Genomic DNA, 6,033 nt, shown 5'->3' on the forward strand with positions numbered 1-6,033 from the left:
AAAAAAAAGAATAGAAAAAAAAGTCAAAATTAATTGTTTAACACAAAAGCACTTTCTCATAATATATAAGTGTTTAGAATGGCAAGATAAAACCTTGGATGTATTATATCAATTAAAAATTTCTCGATTTTAAAGTATTAAAGTCACGCACAAGCCATGTCCACCCTAGCTCTGCAAAGTTTGATGCCACAAGTTTGACACCCATACCTTGGACTAAAAAGTGGGATATTTTAGAACTTTAGCTAGTTTAGTTTAACTGCTGATTACATGATTCTTCAGCTTGAATAATGATAATAAGCTGCAGAGCAGTGTTTAAATAATGATTTGCAAGTTGAAGTGACTTGACTATCTATCACCAAAATAGTTTTAAAGTTATAATGCTTAACTAAATTAACCTATAGAAGCTCTTATGGAAAACATATAGTATGTGAATATTTTTTTCACTGCAACCAGTTTACAAGCTTGATACAGAAGTTGCTCATCCTTTGAGTTTCTATTTTTCCTAGTCCAAAAAGCACATGTTTCTGTTGAAAGAAATATCCTTCCGGGTTCAGTTCCAAGTGGGGAAAAAGACACTGGAAACATGGAGGCTCCTTGGAAGGTTTAATGGTGGACAGGACCACATGGTCTGGAGCTCCAGAGAAGGGTGATCACATGCTTCAAAGTGAGAAGAGATCAAGAAAAAGGGGCTGAGGTGCTGAGAGTGCTTGGGTTTTATACCCTCTGTTGGGATTTGAATTGGAGCTTGTATTCTAATTGGTTGTCAGACTCCCAGGGGCAACTCTGTAGGCTGTCCTGAGTTCCAGGCTTGGTCTAGCCTTGCTGGGTGATTATGCCCTTAAAAGGGCTTTTGGCAATTGCTATAGCTTTACCTGGAGTTCCTTGTTATGTAAAGTATTCTGGTCCAGGCCTTAATGGCCCACCCATTAACAAAGGTGGGGGTGAGATTCTGCTTCTGGGGTGAGTTTCTGCTTCTGAATTTCTATTATTTTTAGAGGAAATATTCTGCCTTTTTAATATTTCCTAAGCTATTTCAATTTTCTAGGAGAGGGGTGGGTGCTAACTTCCTACATTTCTTTGAGATTCCTGAAGTCCACATTTATTACAGGAACATTTTCTGCATTTATCATAGCTAACAAAATGTATCAAAAGTAGTTTTTATTTGAAAAATCAACTGGACTGATTTTGAGGAAAACCAAAACATTTTATTTTTCTTCAAAATCAGTCCAAATGATTGCAAAATAAAAATCACTTTTGATACAACTATGGCCTGGATAACTGAGAATCTTCATAGCTGACAAGAATTTTGGAAAGGGAAACAAAGAGTATTATGTTTTTTCCTCAATTGGTTCAAAATCATTATGTCAGTTTATAACATGTATTAAACTATTTGAAAGAGAGATAACCCAATAATGCAATTCAAATCAATGGTTGCAAAGACAAGGAGATTTTGAGTTGATGTTTTGCAAAGTTATGAAATCTCAGACCATTAAAAACTTTATGCAGGTATTTTCATAGAATCATAAAAACACAGACTGCAAATGTTTGAATTGACTTTGAAAATCATTGCTTATTAATTATCTAGATAGTGAGATGGGTGGCGAATAAATTTGATTAATAAAATAAAAATAAATAATAATCTAGTCCAAATCTGTACCTAGCAAAAGGTTATCTCGCACAGCCTACCCAAGAGATAGTCATCCAGTTTTAGTTTAAGCACCTCTAGTAAAAGAAGCTCCACTATTTCCCATTAGTTCTTAATTATTGGACAGTTTTTATCATTAGGACTTGTTTTTCTCTGGTTCCAACTTTTCTGGTATCCAATTAAAATAATTCTACCCTGTTTTTCTATGACATATTTTAGATATTTTATAATTAATTGATTTTATTTTTATTTCTCTTGTTAAATACCAATAGATTTCCATAATCTAGATCAAAATAAGGAAATCTGTGATCTTTCAAGTATTGGATTTCCATCAAACCTAGTTAATGCATCACTGTTTTCACACACAAAAAAGCTTCAAGCTATAGATGACTGTAATTGTAATAGTCATTGTTCCCATTCCAAAGCTCCTTAACAAAAATAAAAACTGGTTTCCTGAACATTCATATTACAAAAACAATTTTTCTCAGCAAAACAAGATTAGAGAAAAGTGAACTCTCCTGGAAAGCCTTGTAAAAAATATTAGGATATGGCATGTTCTGTATCCCCTGTTTCCAAAATGTTGAGTCATGGAATTTCTCCAGGATTCATCTTAAGGTTCCTATTAAAAAAACAAGAGTTTTACTGGCTCAATACCCTCAAGTCACGATTGATGGAGATAACTGTAGAAAACTGCACACCTTTTTTCTTCCTTTCAATGTACAAGGAATAGCTCAAGGATTCTCTTTCTTTTCTTCTTCAGGGGAAGATTAAAGATATAATCTTTCCAAATTCAGAACTGGGAGAGGGGGATCTGAATACAATAAGCTTATATTTTAAAGGGCTTTCTGCTCAAGTTGGCATAGAGTTTTTAGCCTGAGGGCTAAATTACTTATACTTAACAATCCCAATAGAAAATCCATTCCAATCAGATAAGGAAAAGTAAATAAAGTTTCAGGCTCTCTCCTGGTTCCAATTTGCTGCAAGAACAGTTAATTTGCATTAAATTAGGTGACGTTCTATGCACAATCACTCTTAATTATATCACTACTAAGAGGAAAGTATAACAACAACCATGAAAAATATATTAAACTAGGCTCGTAAGTAGCTACTTGCCTTGTCAACAGTGGTGAAAATGAATTGCTGTCATAGTGCAATGCAAGCTAATTTGTGCCATGAGTCAACTGCAGGATGATACTTCTGACTTCAAGCAACTGTGGTTTTACATAAGAGAAAACAAACTTTCTAAGTATAAAGGAAAGAGATAGACCTAAGGGAAATTTTCAAATGGAGCATTCAACTATGCTGGGCAGAACACGTTTAATACTTGAAGAATATCATCTTTTACCTCAGCTAGAATGAAAAAAGGCAGGCCTATGCACTTACCTGCTGAAATAAACAAGAGAGACATTAAGACAAACCTGTTAGTCCCCTAGATTGATAAGGAGGGTAGAACTGTGGATTTTTGAAAATGTGAAGGCAATCTGAGGTATCCAACATGGAGCAATGTTAATAGCTGATCAATGGAGCATGAGACTATGTTCTCCCAGAACTTCATCTAGAGGTCTGCAGGAAAACTAAATTTACTGGAAGCACAAGATACTAACCCAACTCTCCAATAGGAACTAAAACAAGATGAGAGTTGCTTCCTTCCTATTCCCCATCTTGATTCAAATAATGGACACGTCTTGCTTCATAGTCCAAATAATCCAAAAACAGTATCATCACTGCTGTTCTATTGGTGATGGTGAGAGCTGCTCATAAGCAAAGGCAACAATATTTATGTTAACACTTGCCATTTTATGATTTTCTGTGTGACATTTTTAAATTCCTTTCCATTACTCTAGTAGGAGTTATCACTCTCTTCTTTCCTGAATTACACATGAAGCTAAGGACAATTGTTTGCTCAGCTTGAATATTTATCATTAGGTACTGCATATAGACATTCTCCCATGTAGAAATCTAATAGTGTGCTTGTTTCCAAAAACTCCAACTATTCCAGTTTACTAGGAAAAGAGGTATATTTTGATATCAATTTCTAAAACAATGACTTTGTCATTTGGGTAGATAAAATTTTAAGCTGTTTATATGAAGAGTTATTATTCTTTGGTTCAAACTCTATACAAGAATCTTCAAAAATTACATTTACTAGGTTACAGATGCATCTATCCTGATTTTAGTATACAGTTGGAAAACTAAGGCCAAAAGTCAAAATCATTGTTAAAGGATTGTAGAAAGATGGAGTAAGATCCATCCTCTGTATATATATTTCCAAATTGTCCAAATTGTTTCAGATCAAATATATTTTTAAAACATTACAAAATGTGGTTTTTCAAAAGCAAACAGGGATAGATGTCGAGGTATTCAACTTTTTATCTAAATTTTAATCCTATCAGAATTGCAAAAATCCAGATGACTATTAAGTGCACTGTCATCCACAATTTTGCAGAGTCCACTGTTGCAGTTATTTTGTAACTTTTTTTAGAATTGTTAAAAAGGAGGGCACTGTCAGCTAGCCAGTCATCACAAAGGGAACTGAAATATTAGCTAAGACTGTTGCTGTGTTGCAATCTACAGAAGCACTTCTTAATCTTGGCAACTTTAAGATTTAAGTTTAATATGCTGCCTAAGGAATTCTGGGACCTGCTTCACACACTTATAGTTGCTGAGGCTGAATATACTGATCTAAAGCATCCTTAAGTTTCAAATCACCTGACAGCGAAACACCTAGTAGTTCTATATGTCAGTCTTGCCCCCACACATCATGCTAACATCCCTTAACATACTCTGCAAGCATTTCACAGTTGGGCTACTCCTGAAGCTGTGCCTTGTGTTATTCAAGAATGGCAGACATGTGTCCAACCATTTTCCCCTACCTGTGCTGGAGGGCTATGCAACCAAGTAGGAAGGTCTCAGAGGGAGCATCAACTGAGATCCCTCTTACTTAAATGTGTACTCTTTTCATAGACTGCTATGGAGATTAATCACAAGAGCAAGATAATTACAGTGAAGCAGCTTCTGCCACAAGGCTGGAGAGAGATCTCAAGGACCTGCCCTGAAGCAATTGTTAGCGAGGCACCCTCAAACTGCTTTTGGGGGGACGTGTGAATGAATCCTTATATAGGATTTTCTGCCTTTCCTAGGGCTACGAAATGTCCAGCAAAGGGAAATGTGTCTTCCTTTTTTTACCTTGTGTCCAGAAGGCATAACATTGAAATCAAGTATTGTCTGGCTTTTGGAGTATTTTTTAAGGGGGTGTTACTGTTTTCCAACAATAGTTATTCAAACTTTGTGACCTTGTAAATTGTTTTCTTTCCCTCATCCATTGATAGAGACTCAACCATCTAGATTTGGTTATTACCTGATTCTAGCAACCAGGCCTGATTCAGCCATTTCAAATCTATGATCATTAAAGTCTGTAGAGCACAATTGATCATGTTTCTGTGGTAAAATTTGAAAACCACACTGTCGATTGTATAGTACTACTTACACTTTCTTGAAAATATTGTACAGATTTGTTGGGAAAATATTGCAGTTGAAAAAAAATCAATCTTTCCAAAGCTGGAGATAATAATTTCACATTCAGATAGGCCTAAGTACTTTTTTTTTTTTTTTGCAGTTTTTGCAGTCCAAGAAATTTCTCCTTTGCCTAAGTATCTGTTAATTGTGGCTTTTTCCTATCCCTCCTCAAAATTGCGTCTGAGAAAACACAATTAGTGGTGTTAAGAATTAATATTGTTGAGGCTTCTTAACAAACAGCATCTCGGTGTTTAAACTTAAGAACTTGTATTTACAAAATACGAAATGCACGCAGAAAGAGAAATCCGCAGGCGTCCCATCCGTCCTTCCAATAGAGCAGGGTTCTCCAAACTTGGCAATTTTAAGATTTGTGGACTTCAAAACTGGGAGTTGAAGTCCACAAGTTTTAAAGTTGCTAAGTTTGGAGACTTCTGCAATAGAGGAAACAGAGGGATTCCTTAACATGTAGAAACTCAGGGCTTCATAACCCATCGTTAAGAGCAAACGCTTTTCAAGGATCAGATCCTGGTCTGTCGTATCGGAAAAAGCTAAGCTTCAAATGTATACAAAGGCATTTTAAACCGCAAGGAAAGCTTCCCGCCGGGTGCCTACGGAGATTCTTAGCCATTCTGGTCATGACTGCAAAGGTGCTTTTTCCAAGGGGCAACTGGACTTTCTTTGGTTTTGTTTGAAGACGTTTCGCTTCTCAACCAAGCTGAAGAAGAGCTGAAGACATTTTTGGGGGTGAGAAGCGAAACATCTTCAAAGAAAAACAAGAAAATCCAGTTCGTTCTTTGGGAAGGGGGTGGGGAGAAAGCACCTTTAGGGCTTCCCGCCGGGTGAGAGGGAAGCACTCGCAGCGCTTTTCCAAC

This window comes from Pseudonaja textilis, chromosome 1, assembly GCF_049901715.1.
Source record: "Pseudonaja textilis isolate UNSWEBS1 chromosome 1, rPseTex1.2, whole genome shotgun sequence".
NCBI classification, from domain to species: Eukaryota; Metazoa; Chordata; class Lepidosauria; order Squamata; family Elapidae; genus Pseudonaja; species Pseudonaja textilis.